The 18,294-nt window shown below is 38.2% G+C and overlaps 1 protein-coding gene across 1 annotated transcript in view; it reads right to left on the reverse strand.

Moving 5' to 3' along the window:
* SOX2 (SRY-box transcription factor 2) overlaps positions 1-18,294 on the reverse strand; it is a 727,395-nt gene that overhangs the window by 708,110 nt on the left and 991 nt on the right. The window lies entirely within an intron of this gene.

The following is an 18,294-nucleotide window of genomic DNA, read 5'->3' on the forward strand; positions in this document are numbered from 1 at the left end:
ACCAATAGTTTTCTGCAGATTTAAGGGTCCAAATTCTAGTCCCTTCTTTTTTTTTTTTTTGCGGTACGCGGACCTCTCACTGTTGTGGCTTCTCCCGTTGCGGAGCACAGGCTCCAGACGCGCAGGCTCAGCGGCCATGGCTCACAAGCCCAGCCGATCCACGGCATGTGGGATCTTCCCGGACCGGGACACGAACCCGCGTCCCCTGCATTCGCAGGCGGACTCTCAACCACTGCGCCACCAGGGAAACCCTCTAGTCCCTTCTTGATCAAAGCCACAATAATGAATCCTGTTTTACTCTTCTACTACCGTGGTACTACAGGTAAATTTCATTTTGCCCTCTAAATGAGAAGCACAAACTGGTAACTTTCAGGCTTTATTCAGGCCACTAACCTGTTTTGGTTGGCCCACCCAAAGCTTTTAGAATTAAGCCAACATATAAAAAGCAGTTAAATTAGCATAAAAGTCCAGAGAATCCAGATATCCAGTTTCTCTTGAAAGACTGGAAACTTTGGCAACCCTGGGCCTACATTTCTATGTGGTAATAATTCAGCTGATAGGGAGAAGTGGCTGCCTCTTCTACAGAGCGGTCAATCTCCAGTTGACCATGGTCCCTGCTAACCAGTCCAGAATCCTATTGTGTCCCTGACACCAAGATCCTTGTTATACCCTGCACACTTCATATAATTATGCTACCTGCCTGGTTTCTATAGGCATTTGAGCTCCTTACCTCTTCTGATAAAATGTTTTCTATTTTATTTCATTAGCATATATTGCACATCCAGTGAATGAAAGTGGGGAGTAGTAAGGAATAGGAGGTTACAAGTTCCTGAGCTCAGGGAACGTAAACTCTAGCAGCAGGGACTGAAATGCACTCAAAGTGATAATGCAAGGTGTTTAGCACTGAATCCCATATAATGGTCTAAAGCAGTCTTGTCCAATAGAATTATAACATGAGCCACATATTTAATGTTAAATTTTCTAGTAACCACACTGAAAGTTTTTTAAGGTGAAATTAATTTAATAATATATTTTACATAAACCAATATAACCAAAATCTTATTTCAACATAAAATCAAGGTAAAAAATTACTAATGAAATATTCATATCCTGTTTTTTGTACTAAGAAGTCTTTGAATCCAGTATGTCATTTATATTTAACAGTACCTCTCAATTTGAACTAGCCACATATCTCAAAAAATGTGGACTAGCCAGCTTTCAAGTGCTCAAGAATCACACGTGGGGACTTGCCTGGTGGTGCAGTGGTTGGGAATCCACCTGCCAATGCAGGGGACATGGTCCGGGAAGATCCCACATGTCACGGAGCAGCTGAGCCCGTGCGCCACAACTATTGGGCCTGCGTGCCACAACTACTGAAGCCCGTGCACCTGGAGCCCGTGCTCTGCAACAAAGAAAAGCCACTGCATTGAGATGCCTGTGCACCGCAATGAAGAGTAGGCCCCGCTCGCCACAACTAGAGAAAGCCCGCGGGCAACAACGAAGACCCAACACAGCCAAAAATAAGGAAATAAAGAATCACATGTGGCTAGTGGTTAGAGTAATGGACAGCACACGTCTAAATTAAAACTAAAGAGCCCAGAGAGCAGAACTCATTACACTTGAGCATTCGAGGAAGGCTTCACGGTGAAAGTACATTGGAAAATAAATAAGATTCTGACTAGCAGAGATGGGCCAGTTTGGGAAGCTTTTTATAATGGTGGAAAAGCAGAACAAAACCAAATAAAGTGATATATCTACTTAGGGAATTAGAGGAACTCAAACAGCAGGAGACATAAGACAAGGGGAAAGCAGAAGGTTAAGATGAAAAGGGATGTTTGAACAAGCTTACCAAGGACATTCACTGCTATGGTAAGGAGATAAGATTTTATTCTGTGGGTAATAGAAGCCACCAAGACAATCTGAGCAGGAAAAGTGGTTTCTCACATATATGTTTTAGGATGGAGCGTATACAAGACTGGGTTAATGTAACTCAAATCAAATTAGTCAGGTCTGAATTCATGCAAATAGGGTTAGAATACAAATATGGAAGCTCCAAAAGGCTGATATCAGTTCAATACAAAAAATAATTTTCTAAATTGTCAGTATTGCCCAAAGAACTATGTGCTGCTCTAGGAAATTGTAAATCCAGCTTTGGGGATGTAGAAGCAGATGCTAAATAATGAGTCTTCAGGAGTCAAGCAAAGTAGGGAAGCTCTTTTGTCCCCTGCAATACACAGATAGCACCCCTACACTCAATTCCCTTTGAGCAAGCTGTGTAACTTCATGCCTTTCTCTCCCATTCAAGACAGCATATTGGAATGCAAGGGAGAGAAAGAGGGCTATTATTACTGAGATAACCTTGAGTCTGTTCTAATTTATTTTGTAAAAGAAAATAAATCACTCTCAACCTTTGTTCCTTTATTATTACGGGGGGTTAGACGAAGAACATTTTATTCTCTTGGCAGCGGGTATGAGAATTCCTTTTACTGAGAGAATTGCCTTTGTTGGGAAAATGCTTTAGTAGCCCCACTTGCAATAGATGAGTGCTGCAAGGGCCAGAACCGTCACCTGAGGCCAAGGATTCAGAAGAGACGGTCCAACTACATGGCATGAGACAGAGAGAGAAATCTGTGTGATTTTAAGAGCGAAGGAGTGGAAGAAAAGAAAGTCAGGGCAGGGAGGGAAGTGGGGGAGCTAGTGCAATTGGGAGACTGAAGTCCTCAGATATTCAATCAAGTTACAAACTCAGGAAATGCTTGGTGTGAGTGGATTTGGGGCAGTAAACTAGCGGAGGCACTGAATTTTGCATCCAGGTGGACAAAACACAGAAAACATTTGCAGATGCAAAATGCTAAACCAGAGGAAGCCTCAAGAACATAAGCCCCGGACTTCCCTGACAGTCCAGTGGTTAAGATTCCGTGCTTCCACTGCAGGGGGCGCGGGTTCCCTTGTGGTCGGGCTGGGTTGGGAAATAAGATCCCACAGGCCGTGCGGCAAGGCCAAAAAAAGAAAAAGAAAAAAGTCCGTAGAAATGTAAAGAAATTATGGGAACCACTGTGAACTGGGGCTCAAGTCATATTAATTTAGAATCTCAGGGGCAGGGAGATACCACTGATCACCTTAGTAGCATTGCATTTGTCCGCATTGCTTGTAGAAGAGCCCACATCTATCTCTACACACAGGGACATCATGCGACCTTGACTGAAAGCAGCCGTTAGAAAGGGTAGTCAGCCCCAGACTGCAGATTGGCAAAGACTGCCTTGTGAACCCTCTCATCCCTGACTCGGTATGACAATAACTGTTTTAAGTGGTCTTCAAATATTCTAAACTACATCGATTTTATTTAGCCGGTGCTCCTCCAAGTGAAGTCTGATAAGATGGTGTGCCAGAGAGACCTCGGGCTTGCAGAAAATAATACCACGCGTCCTGCACTGCCCATTGTATTTGACAGTAAATACTCCTTTGTCATTTTAAAATAAGCATGACTAGATTATATAATTATATTATTAGTTATTATTAGTTATTAAAATAAGCACTTAATTTTAAGAGAAAGCCTGGAGAATTCAAAGCATGGCATTCCTGGATCACTCCATGCTTTACCACCAGATCGCAGGGATATATGTGTCCCTGTCAACTGCTATAGGGAGACTTCAGTGGGCAAGTTTGTGAAGCCCTGGTCTAAACCACACCAAAACCTTGCTTAGACAGAGCCCTGGAGGCCAACTGTCCCATCACAGCTATCTGCAAGTTGCCTTTGATTTTATGCCAGTTTCCAAGCAGCCCTGGGGGCCATGTGGTAAGCAGCCGTAAATCAGCTTCATCATCATCATCACTGCATGCCCTGTAAAAGCTCACGCACTTGTGGACATCTGTCTATAAGCATCATGTAAAACTAGATAAATGTAGGCGCTACCCCTGCTGTCTGGAGCTCACTGGCTGGGTGCTACAACCTAGCTGTGGACTCACATCTAGTAGAGCATACAAACACAGGCCACTGAACCTCAGGGACATCAAAATGAGTAAAGCAAAATTACAAGTAGACTGCAGTTATTCTGTTGATTGTGTGATCTGTTCACTGGAACAATGGCTGAGAAGAAAATCACTATAACACAGTGGCCAAAAGCAAAAGCCCTGCAATTAGACTCTATGGGGGAGAATCCTGGCTCTGCCACTTCTTAGCACTGTGACCTGGGGCAAGTTATCTAAGGACTCTGGTTCTCAGTTTCCTACCATGTGAAATGGAGAAACTAATCATTCCTGCTCCATGGTGTTTTGAGAAAAGTTAAATGAGTTAATAGCTGAGGTAACCAAGTGCCTGGCATAGACTTAATGCTCAATAAGTTTCTCCTCTCTCTCTCTCAAACCCCCCTGCCCCCTCTAACTGAAATGGTTGGACAATACACATTTGTGTCCTAGGCACTGTGCTATGGCTAAAGACTACCCGCAAAGTAGGTTGCCCTGTAATACAAGGCAGGCTGTGACAAGCACTATAACAAAGGTAATGAAATACTCAGAGAGTGTATTAACCTGAGAGCAAGGACTGGTCTCGTTCATCCTTGTTTCCTCAGCATATTACTCAGTGTCTAGCACAAAAGCAATGCTCCATAAATTATTGGACAAGAAACAAATGGTTTACAGGCAAGAGGTGGGCAGAACTAGGAAATGCTTTGGAGAAAGGCTTGGTAATGCAGGTGGGATTTCTGAAAAAAAAAAGTAAGAGGTTGTAAGTCAAGGAGAAAAAAACGGGAGTCAGGACTTCCCCGGTGGCGCAGTGGTTAAGAATCCGCCTGTCAACACAGGGGACACGGGTTCGAGCCCCGGTCTGTGAAGATCGCACATGCTGCGGAGCAACTAAGCCCGTGCGCCACAACTACTGAGCCTGCGCTCGAGAACCCGCGAGCCACAGCTTCTTAAGCCTGCGTGCCTAGAGCCCGTGCTCCGCAACGAAGAGTAGCTCCCGCTCATCGCAACTAGAAAAAGCCCACGCACAGCAACGAAGACCCAACACAGCCAAAATAAATAAAATTAATTAATTAAAAAAAAGGGGAGTCAGGGAAACAGGGAGATGACAAGGAAAGGGGAGGTAGGCTTGTCACACACACTATGGCCCTGATGTCAAGAGAATTTCAAAATATGAAAAAGAATTATCATTAACCTTGTTGTCAACCAAGGGTGAAACTGAAAAGCCCTTGTCAAGCTCCAGGTTCAGAAGAAACTCTACAGGCAAGAGAAAGAGCCTCAGACTTGTAAGGTCTGGACTTAACGAAGAGAATAGAAAACATGTTAATCAGAGGAACTCTCTCACTCCAGGCTGCAGCCCACCTGAACTACCTGGAATGCTCTCAAGGTTCCACACCTTCTCTTGCCTTAGGACATTGCAATGAATGTGTCTTTTCCTTTTCCAGACTCCTCAAATTGTCCATCCCTCCCTCTCCTCCCCCATTCCACCTACCTAACTCCTATTTATCCTCAAGGACTCAGTCCACATGTAAGCTTCTCAGGAAAGCCTTCCTTGCCCCTCACCACCCAGATCTGGGGTAATAGCACACCTGCTCATATTTCTATAACAATCCACACTCACCCCCACAATGCAATTGCCTATTTACTTGGGTAGCTTCCTCCATCGCACCGCAAGCTCCTCAAGGCAGGCATTATGTCTCACTTATTGTTAAGTGCTTGATAAGTTAATAAATGGGAAGCAAGTTGAAATTCCCCCAAATTAAAAAGTATACACATTGAAACAATACCATATAAGTCATTTGGGCAAACTTTTTAACTCACCTCTGGCTGAGGCCATTTAAAAATTAATGAGTAATGTATCACTCAATCAGTGATACATTATCAGCTCAAATACAGCTTTCATTAGAGCATGGGTTAAAACTCCTAATGTGCCTCATCTTCCCCATTCATATACATAAGACCAATGAGATCCCATGTCCAGCCCTTCAAGGAAGTTTACAGATACAGTTAGTTCCCTTTTATTCTTAGAAAATGCAATTGATTTTTTTTTTTTTTTACCTATCAGGATGCCAGAAAGAGAAAATTTCATTAAATACATTGTTAAGATGTGAGGAAACAGGCAATCTACATGAGTGGTAGAAAGGTAAATAACTATCATAATGCATATACATTTGCACACCTTACAAATTTATCAAGAGGATTATACTCCATGAATGCAAAATATGGTATACAAGGTTGCGCACTATTGCATTTTGGGGCTAATTTTTATTGAGGTAAAATATACACAACATAATATTTACCATTTTAACCATTTTAAAGTACACAATTCAGTCACATTAAGTACATTCACATTGGCTATTCGTTCAAGATGTTGGCATACTAAGAGCTGAAATGTACCTTCTCCCATGGATACAATAAATATACACCTACATATGAATCAATTCCTTCTGAAAAGAACCTGAGAACTAGCTGAATACAAAGAATAAAAGGACTCTACCACAAAGAATAAAAAGGACTACATCAAGATGGGTAGGAGAGGCAGAGAAACACTCTCATCCAAAGCTCCAAACCTGGCAAGGCGTCACACATAGGGAGGGATCGCACCAGAGAGGCATCCTGCCAGAGGAGCATGGGGTTGGTGCCCCACATCAGGTACCCTGGCCCCTAGGATCTACACAGAGAGATGAGTCCCAAAACGCCTGGCTTAGAAAACCAAGGTGGTTGACATCCAAGGGTCTCAAAGTGCATAGGAAACTGAGACTTACCAATTAAAGGGCTCACATGTGGTCTCACTAGCCCTAAGACCCAGCAAGTTTGAAAGTGCCAAGACTACATGTGAAGGAAATTTGCAAATCTACATGATTTGGCTGGAAGGCCAGGGGATGATGGAAACATTTCCCAGAGACAGAGGCACTATCAGATGCCATTGCTGTGCTCCTCGCCTAACTTGCTAGCACAGGTGGGCAACCTTGGATGTGGGGGTAAGCAACCACAGCACTACCCCGCCACATTGCTGAAGCCAAAGAGCTCTGCAGCTATAGTGCTCCCCTACTCCCTTGCTGAAGCAGGCAGGCACAAACAGTCAAGGTACTTTCTCATTCCTCGCCTAAAGTCGAAGCCTGCACACACAGACAGGGCACTCTCATGCTGCATTACTGAAGCCTCTGGGCATACGTAGTCAGGTCATTTTCCCACTGCCTTCCTGAAGCAAGAGAGAAAGCCCTACCCGCTATACTCTCCAGCTTCCTAGCTAAAGCCAGTAGACACGCACAATCCGCACAGGGGATGCCCCTGGATCACCTGGCCTGGTGGCCAAGGGGTCTGGCATGCCTGAGCTCCACAGGACCGTAACAATGGAAAGACAATTTTTGGCACCACCCTCAGGGCACCGCACAGACAGCAGACTGAAATACAACCCACTCTTTCTGTGAAAAAGGCCTATTTACTCACCTGGAGCTTCACTCTGAGGAAGAGCTTTAGGCTTCCCACACATTTAGAGGCTAAGGAGGAATGCCCAGGGAAAGTAAACAGGGAGACACCATCCTTGTGCACCCCCTTGGCCTTGCACAGCTCAATAAGACTTCCCAGAAAGGAGCTTATACACTCATCAGGAGCTCCGATTTTTGCAACTGTCATCCACAGGACACCGCTAGATCTCCTGGTCTGGAGGCCAGCGGGGATTACTGTTGCAGCCCCATAGGACTGTATCTATCTACCTACTTTAAAATATGCTGGGGAATTCCCTGGCAGTCCGGTGGTTAGGACACCACACTTCCATTGCAGGGGGCACAGGTTCAATCTCTGGTTGGGGAACTAAGATCCCGCATGCCATGCGGCGTGGCCAAAAAAAACCCAGCTGCTGCCTGATGGTCTGGCATCCAATTACCTGAAACTAGGTGCCAAATGAGATTCCTCTCCTTGGAATACTGACAGGCCTCGGCACACCCTCAGCAACAGGGGCATACTGAGAATAAATCAGGCGGCACCTGACACAGAGCTGGGATGAGTCAGCTCCACCCTTCCCTCCTGACAGCAGAGCAATAATTGCCCTGGCCAGGTGCCTCAAGCCCCATCCACACCATGCAAAGACTGGGCCAAAACCAGAACAGATGAGCACCTGTCTTGTCTTCCTCATGAAACAGCCAAGCCACAACAGGGCCAGGTGAGCACCCTGAGCCCCACTATCCCTACACAGCAGCCAACCTAAAACCCAGTCCAGAGACCAAATTGCAACCAGGATAGGTAAGCAACTCAAACCCCACCCTACCCACTCAGCAGCTGAGCTGCAAACAGGCCAGGTGAGTACCCTGAGCCCCACCTTCCCCATGTAGCAGCCACAAGGCTATCACAGTAGCTGGCACATGCAGCCCACATGAGAAATATTGATAGAGTGCCTGGCTCTGGTGACCAGGGGACATTGTGCTTTGGGGCTACACAAAACAATGCCATCACAAGATCACTCCTTCAAGATTAAGGGAGGTAGCCATTACACCTAATACACACAGACAAACACAGAGAGACAGGCAAAATGAGGAGACAGAGGAATAAGCTCCAAACCAAAGAGCAAGGCAAATCCCCAGAAAAAGACCTTAGTGAAATGGAGATAAACAACCTACATGATAAAAGGTTTAAAGTAATTGTCATAAAGATGTTCACCAGTCTCAGGAAGGAAAAATGGATGAACACAGAGAACTTGAACAAAGAGACAGAAAATGTAAGAAAGTACCAAACTGAAGTTATAATTGAACTGAAATATACAGCAGAGGGGTTCAACAGCTAAATGGATGAAATAGGAGCATGAATCAGAGAAAGCAATGGCAAACAACCAGAGAGAGCAGCAAAATGGAAAAAGAATTAAAAGAAGTGAGGATACCTTAAGGGACCTCTGAGACAACATCAAGTGAATAAAATTTGCATTATAGGAGTCCAAGAATAAGAAGAGAGAAAGGGCCAGAAAAATTATTTGAAGACAATAATGGTTAAAATTTCCCCTAATCTGAGGAACGTAAAAGGCATCCAGGTCCAGGAAACCCAGAGAGTTCCAAATAAGATGAACCCAAAGAGAAATACACTAAGACATATTATAATTAAAATGGTAAAAGATAAAGAGAGAATCTTAAAGACAGAAAGAGAAAAGAAAATTATTATGTACATGGGAAACCCCATAAGGGTATCAAAGATTTTTTTGGCAGAAGTTTTACAGGCCAGAAGGGAGTAGCATGACATAGTCAAAGGGCTGAAAGGAAAAACCTGCCAAGCAAGATACCTGGCAAGGCTATCATTCAGAATTGAAGGAGAGATTAAGAGTTCTACAGATAAGCAAAAGCTAAAGGAGTTAATTACCTCTAAACCAGCCTTACAAGAAATGTTAAAGGAACTTCTCTAAGCTAACAAAGAAAGGCACTAATTAATAATAAGAAAACATATGAAAGTAAAAATCTCACCTGAAGAGATAAATAAATAATAAAGGCAGTGGGTCAATCACTTATAAAGCAAGTAAAGAGAGTAAAAGACAAATGTAAAATTAATTGAAAATACAATAATTAGTGAAGGAATACATAAAATAAAAACATATAAAATGTGTCATCCAAAATATAAAATGTGGGGAGGAGAGTGAAAATATTAAGCTTTGGAATGTGTTCAAAATTAAGTTACTATCAACTTAAAAGAGACTGTTATATACATAGAATGTTATAAGTGAACTTCTTAGTAACCACAAAGAAAAAACTTATAGTAAATACATAAAGGAAAATGAGAAAGCAATCAAAATGTAACACTGAAGAAAGTAATCAAACCACAAGGGAAAAGAGAAAGAGAAGAATAAAGGGAAAGGAACTACAAAAACATCCAGAAAACAATTAACAAAATGGAAATTAGTACATACATACCAATAATTACTTTAAATGTAGATGGACTAAACTCTCCAATCAAAAGACATAGGATGGCTGAATGGATCAAAACATGACCCTTCTATAAGTGACCTACAAGAGATTCATTTCAAACCTGAAGACACTCACATACTGAAAGTGGAGGGATGGAAAAAGATATACCATGCAAATGGAAATTAAAAGAAAACAGGGTAGCAAATATTTATATCAGACAACTTTGACTTTAAAACAAACACTGGAACAAAAGAAAAAGGAGGGCATTATATAATGATAAAGGGGTCAACCCAAGAAGAGAATATAATATTTGTAAACATTTATACACCCAACATAAAAGCACATAAATACACAAAGAACATACTAACAGAAATAAAAGGAAAAATCGACAGCAATACAATAATAATAGGGGACGTTAATACCTCACTTACATCAATGGATAGATATCCAGGCAGAAAATTAATAAGAAAACACTGACCTTATATGACACATTAGACAAGATGGGCCTAACAGACATACACAGAACTCTTCCAAAAGCATAAGAATACACATTCTTCTCAAGTGCCCATGGAACATTCTCCAGGATAGAGCACATGTGAGGCCACAAACGAGTTTCAATAAATTTAAGAAGATTGAAATCATATCAAGCATCTTTTCCAACCACAATTGTATGAAACTAGAAATCTATTACAAGAAGAAAACTGGAAAAAACACAAATACATGGAGACTAAACAACATGCTATTAAATAATGTGTCAACAAAGAAATCAAAGAGCAAGTCAAAAATACCTTGAGACAAATAAAAATGGAAACACAACTTTCCAAAATCTATTAGACAAAGCAAAAGCAGTCTAAGAGGGAAGTTCATAGCAATACAGCCCTAACTCAAGAAACAAGAAAAATCTCAAATAAACAATCTAACTTTACACCAAAAGAAACTAGAAAAAGAACAAATGAAACCCAAAGTTAATAGAAGGAAGGATATAATAAAGATAAGAGAGGAATTAAATGAAATAGAGACTAAAAAAAATTTTTTTTAAGTCAATGAAACTAGGAGCTGGTTCTTTGAAAAGACGAACAAAATTGACAAACTTTTAGCCAGACTCCTCAAGAAAAAAACAGTTCAAATAAATAAAATCAGAAATGAAACAGGAGAAATTACAACCAATACCACAGAAATACAAAGGATCATAAGAAAACACGATGACCAAATATATGCCAACAAATTAGACAACCTAGAAGAAGAAATGGATGAATTATTAGAAACATACAATCTTCCAAGACTGAATCATGAAGAAATAGAAAGTCTGAATAGACTGATTACTAGCAATGAAATTGAATTAGTAATCAAAATACTCCCAAAGCACAAAAGTGAATTCCACATGACATTGAAAGAAGAGATAATACCTATACTTCTCAAATTATTCCCAAAAATTGAAGGGAAAGGAACACTTCCAAACTCATTTTACAAAGCCAGCATTACCCTGATCCAAAACCAAAGATACATCAAAAATAAATAAATAAATAAAAGAGAGAAAGAAAAGAAAATTACAGACCAATATTCCTGATGAAAACAGATGCAAAAATCCTCAACAAAATATTAGCAAACCAAATTCAACAATACATTAAAAAGATCATGCACCATGATCAACTGGGATTCATTCAGGGATGCCAGGATGGTTTAACATCCACAAATCAGTCAACATGTTACACCACATTAGCAAAACTAAGAATAAAAATCATACTATCATTGTAATAGATGCAGAAAAAACATTTGAAAGAATTCAATATCCATTTATGATAAAAACTCTCAACAAAGTGGTTTAGAGGAAATGTACTCCAGCATAATAAAGGGTTTTATATGACAAACCCACAACTAAAATCATACTCAACAGAGGAAAGCTAAAAACTTTTCCTTTAAGATCAGGAACAAGACAAGGATGCTCACCATTGCCACTGTTATTCAACATATATTGGAAGTTCTGGCCACAGCAGTTAGGCAAGAAAAATAAATAAAAGACATCCAAGTTGAAAAGGAAGAAGTAAAATTGTCACTGTTAGCAGATGACATGATACTATATATAGAAAAACAAAAAAACTATTAAAACTAATAAACGGATTCAGTAAAGTTGCAGGATGCAAGATTCATACAGAAATCTGTGGTATTTCTATCCATTAATAACAGACTATCAAAAAGACATTTTAAGAAAACAATCCCATTTACAATTATCTCAAAAATAATAAAATACCTGGGAATAAATTTAACCAAAGAGGGGAAAGACCTGTTCTCTGAAAACTATAAGATATTGAGAAAAAAACTGAAGATGACACAAATAAATGGAAAGATATATCATGCTCATGGATTGAAATAATCAATATTGTTTAAATGTCCATACTACCCAAAGCCATCTACAGATTTAATGCAATTCCTATCAAAATACCAATGGCATTTTTCACAGAACTAGAACAAATAATTCTAAAATTTGTATGGAACTACAAAAGACCCTGAATAACCAAAGAAATCTTGAGAAAGAAGAACAAATCTGGAGTCATTATGCTCCCTAACTTCAAACTATACTGCCAAAGCTACAGTAATCAAAACAGTATGTTACTGGCACAAAAACACACACATAGCTCAATGGAACAGAATAGACTGCCCAGAAAAAACCCCACGCTTATATGGGCAATTAATCTATGACAAAGGAGGCAAGAATATATAACAGGGGAAAAACAATCTCTTCAATAAATGGTGTTGGGAAAACTGGACAGCCACATGCAGAAGAATGAAACTGGACCACTATCCTACACCATACACAAAATTTAGCCATACACAAAATGAATTAAAGACCTGAAACCATAAAACTCCTAGAAGAAATTACAGGCAGTAAACTCTTTGACATCTGTCTTAGCAATATTTTTTTTGATATGCCTCCTCAGCTCAGGGAAACAAAAGCAAAAACAAACAAATGGGACTATATCAAATTAGAAAGCTTCTGCCCAGCACAGGAAACCATCCATAAGATGAAAAGACAACCTACTGAATGGGAGAAAATATCTGCAAACAATATATCTGATAAGGGGTTGATATCCATAATATATAAAGCACTCATACAACTCAATATAAAAAGAAACAAACAACCCATTTTTTAAAAATGGGCAGAGAACTTGAGTAGACATTTTTCCAAAGAAGATATACAAATGGCTAACAGGCAAATGAAAAGATGCTCAACCTCACTAATCATCAGGGAAATACAAATCAAAACCACAGTGAGATCTCACCTCACACCTGTCGGAATGGCTATTATCAAAAAGACAAGAAACAGCGAGTGTTGACCAGGATGTGGAGAAAAGAGAACCCTTGTGCACAGTTGGTGGTGGGAATATAAATTAGTGCAGCCACTATGGAAAACACTATGTAGGTTCTTCAAAATACTAACTACCATACAATCCAGCAATTCCACTTCTGGATATTTATCTGAAGGAAACAAAAATACTAATTTGAAAAGATATATGTACCCCTATGTTCACTATTTACAATAGATAACATATGGAAGTAATCTAAGCGCCCATCAACAGATGAATGAATAAAGACTTGGTGTGTGTGTGTGTATGTGTGTGTGTATACACACACAATGGAATATTACTCAGCCATAAAAAGGAATGAAATATTTACATTTGCAACAACATGGATGGATCTAGAGGGTATAACGTTAAGTGAAATAAGTCAGACAGAGAAAGACAAATACCATATGATGTCACTTATATGTAGAATCTAAAACAAAACAAACAAAAAAATAGAAACATACTGGTAGATACAGAGAACAAATTGGTGATTGCCAGAGGGGTGGGAAGAGAGGGGAAAGGGCAAAATAGGTGAAGGGAATTAAGATGTACAAACTTCCAGCTATAAAATAAATGTCACAGGAATATAATGTACAGCATAGGGAATATAGTCAATAATACTGTAATAACTCTGTATGGTGGCAGATGGTAACCAGACTTATTGTGGTGATCATTTTTTAATGTACAAAAATACCAAATCACTATGTTGTACACCTGAAACTACTATAACATTATCTGTCAATTATAATTCAATTTAAAGTTAAATTTAAAAAATTTAAAGTACAATCACATTGTTATATAACCACCCCACTATCTATTTCCAGAAGTTTTTAAACTTCCCTCATCCCCACCTCCCTGTTCCTGGTAACCACTATTCTACTTTCTGTCTCTATGAATTTGCCTATCCTAGGAGCTCACTTAAGTAGAATCAAACAATATTTGTTCTTTTTTGTCTAGCTTATTTCACTTAGAATAATGTTTTTAGGTTCATTCATCTTGTAGTATGTATCAGAATTTCCTTCCTTTTTTAAGGCTGAATAATTATTCCGTTGTATGTATATACCACATTTTGTTTATCCATTCCTCTGTTGATGGACATTTGAGTTGTTTCCACCTTTTGGCTATTGTGAATAATGCTACTACGAACATCAGTATACAGGTATCTGTTTGGGTCCCTGCTTTCAATTTTTTTGATTATACACCTAGAAGTTGAATTGCTGGCTCATATGGCAATTCTATGTTTGACTTTTTGAGGAAGCACTAAACTGTTTTCCACAGCGGCTGCACCATTTTACATTCTGACCAGCAATGCACTAGGCTTCTTACATTTATATAAGAACAAAAGATTATAAGCAACCTAAACATTTATCGATACTCAACTGATTAAATAATTTATAGTGCATTCTCACAATGAAATATCATGTAACCATAAAAATAGAACAGGGACTCCTTTTTTGTATGAATAAAGAAAGGGTTCTAAAATGTGTTACGTGAAAAAGCAAGATGCAGAACAGTGAGTATGTTATGCTATCATTTATGTAAAAGAGAAGAAAAAGTATTTACATAAATTTGCTTGGAAAAATATAAAATGGAAGGATAACAGAAGAAAGTAATCAAGTTTATTGCTTCTTAGAAGAGGAATTAAGTTATAGGAGGTCCAAGGAAGACAAAGGGTTTTCACTCTATAATTTTGTATATGTTTTGAATTTTGAAGAACAAGATTATATGATCAATTTGACTATTAAATCTAAAACATTTTTAAAGTATTGGATTTTCTGAGCAAAATACATTTGTCACACTGAAGGTCCACACCACCACACTTAGAAGGGGAAAGTAGAGCATCTCTCCTGTTGCAGCACCACAGGCATCTCTTAGAAAAGATGCTCTACATCTTTTACTCCACATCTACTCCCTTCATTTTCCGTGTTTTCTAAAACTAGCATTTGAGCCCCAAATTTAACCTGCTTCTCCAGACCCTTCCTGTTCACCTCCCCAAAGGAAAGAGATGAACTCAAAATTACTTTGTGAAAGCCAGAACCCCACTCTGGGAACAACTTCCCCCAAAAAGTGAAGACACGTGAAAATGTCAATCAAACACATGGAAAATAAAAATGTCTCCTAATATGGTAAAATCACAGCTTTAAAGTAGGAGCTTGGGAAAATATAAAAGTGAATCCATCTCTCTATCTTTAAAACACTTTACTATCTGTATATGTCTGTGACACCGATGTCTTTTTAGCACTCTAAATTGGGAAATGAGGATAATGTCTTTTTCAGTATCTTTGAGTAATAGAAAGTATAGTAGCTCATCATTATAGGAAAGATCATAACAATGGCAGCAAAATGTCCAATGTTTGCCTTTTCATTATCTAGTTGCACCAACTAGTTCAACAAATATATATTTTTTAAATAGTTACTTCCCAGGGTTCTATTTAAGTTAATGTGGCAATATTCCCAATTGCGCTCCTAGTTAACTACTCATAGTCCTTGAGGACTACAGTCCTCAATTAGTTACGTATGCTTTTAGTCATTTGCCTTTTTGTGTCTTTCTTGAAAATCCACAGTTGATAATCACAAGATTCAAGCTGAGGTAAAATTTTGTCAGTATTTTTAAACACCATTTGGCCAAAAACATTGCTTGGGGACACACACATACACATATGCTGATGAGTCATACTCTAACATGTTATTTTGAGACCTTCCTGCCCACCATAACACAGCCACACATCTGGCCCATCTTCAAAAGGGTGACTCGTTGGAGCAGTGTTCATGGGGCTCTCCAAGGCCAGATGGCATTAATGCAAAAGTAGTATATCCCTTCCAGCTCCCTACTTCCAGAGTTCACACAGGAAACATAAAAAATATATATATTTAAATAAAAGCCAATGTGGAAAACACGTGCTTTCATAATCTTAAATAGACTTTATACATTGGTTCAATGAACTTAATTGATGTGGAAATAGTAATTCAGTTATCGGGAAAACAGACTTGAAGATTTTAATATTATCACTTAAAGTTTTAATGAAAAGGGCAGGTGGCAGTGATCATAAAAAAAGATGTAATCGAATATTTCCTGTAGTAAAAACTGTGCAGTAAAGATTTTAAGTGGTGCCCAATAGTGAAAAGTTTACTGTTAACAGATTCAGCTGGTGTTTAGCCAAAATTTGCTCTACATATTTTCATATCGAGTGATATCTGAATCAACAGAAAATAATACATTTATAACTCCTCAGTATTTCTATATTAGTCACCTTGAAATTTGCATTTTAAGGGCTTTCATTTTCTCCCAATAAAGTAATTTTTAGTTATAGAATGTCAAACAAATGACAAAATATGGTTTATGTTTTGGTAAATTTAATTATCCTATTTTCCATGGGCATAATTTTAATTCTGAATTGTTATTTATGTAACCAAACCTTGATTTTAAAGGTATAGGTAATTTAAAGCATAATTTAAAAATTGATCATACATATAAATGTAAATGAATGTTAACATGGACTTTAATTTGTAATTAAATTGACTTCCCTATAGCCGTTCATTTAAATACTCGACATGTTTAATAAGTAGATTTAAAATTAAATCTAATGAATTAAAATATTCCTTTTATAAGGCAACTAGTGGCATTATAATAAGAGTATTTTTAGAAGAAAAATGATGATAGAATCAAAAGCATTGGATTACACCGAGCATTAACAATGAAATGAGAGAAAAATGTATGTTTGTTTCTGTGGTGATGTAGGTGTATTTTACTCTGTTACAAGAAACAGTATCAAAACATTACCCCGAATCAGTAATTTGAACTCTCTGTTACAACCATATCTGTCTCATAAGCAAAAGTTCCCAGGCTTTTGGAAATGATAACAAATATGGAACTGTCATTTTCAAACATAGATTCTACAGATCAGTGGTTTTCTTCAAAGGAAAAGAAAATAAGCCCAAGTCAACCCCAAACCTATTATTGAATAATAATTCAAACAAACATTTCTTTTCAGATTTACTAAGAATAATGTATTCAAAGGTAAGCTGATCATCTTTTGTTTTAGTGTAGCTAAATGTAAAAGAACAACATGAAAAAACGTAGAGGAGCACAGTTTCAAATATGTATAACTAAATCATGTTTCTTATTTTCCAGGAGAAGCAAACAACTTCAGAAATAATTCAAAAGAGTTAATTTACTCTATAGTTACAACTCTTAAATGCTTGCTCCCTCAAATGAACAAAGGCTTGGTCAGCTGCATGCTAAATACTTTAAAATACAAATATATATCCAGTACAACTGTACATCTGACACTGCAAACGAAAATAAATTTGAGTATGGAATATTCCAGTGATAAGCAATGGAATCTGAAGAACATTACTATTACATTATTGTTATTTTAATTGTTGTGAGGTTTTTTAAAAACTCATTTGTTTCTTTGGTTGGTTTGTTGTTATTAGTTTTTTCTTGCCAGAGCAATAGTACTTGATCACTGTGCTGTCCCTCACACAGGAAAAATACCTGATCAGTGAAACAACCTGCTTCCCAGAAAAGTATCAGCACATTTTCATTTCCATTTGCAATATAATTAATAAATTTAAATTCATAGAGTATTAGAGAGTATGTTACATAAATTATATTGCACATGGACATATAAAATGTATATATAGTCTATATTTGCATCTATTATATATACTTAATCCTGGACATGAAAATCCAATTTAAACATTTAAAAACTCAATGATGATTTCAGAACTGTTAGGAAAGGAAAATTGACAGGAAGACTGACCCCGATGGAATATTTCCCTATAAATCAGCCTGTAATATTTTAAATGTTTTACTCAAAGAAATATTTTTCCTTTCATTAAAAAACTTCCTCATTTCTGGTGTGTTTAGGATTTTATGTGTAGGAATATAAGCTTTAATAGATTTAACATTAGCAACCAAGATATTTCCCTATTTCCTATAATAAAGCTAAGATTAAACACTTGTTTAAGAACATTTCTTATTAAACACCGTATTGAACATAGTCTTTATAATAATAAAGGGAAAGGTGAATAACATATAAGGACCCTAGTGAAAGTTTTCTTCCCTTCAATGGAGAAAGTTACTCATTAAAAAGGGTGAAACCTTA

The sequence above is a fragment of the Globicephala melas genome, chromosome 4, assembly GCF_963455315.2.
Source record: "Globicephala melas chromosome 4, mGloMel1.2, whole genome shotgun sequence".
Lineage (NCBI taxonomy): Eukaryota > Metazoa > Chordata > Mammalia > Artiodactyla > Delphinidae > Globicephala > Globicephala melas.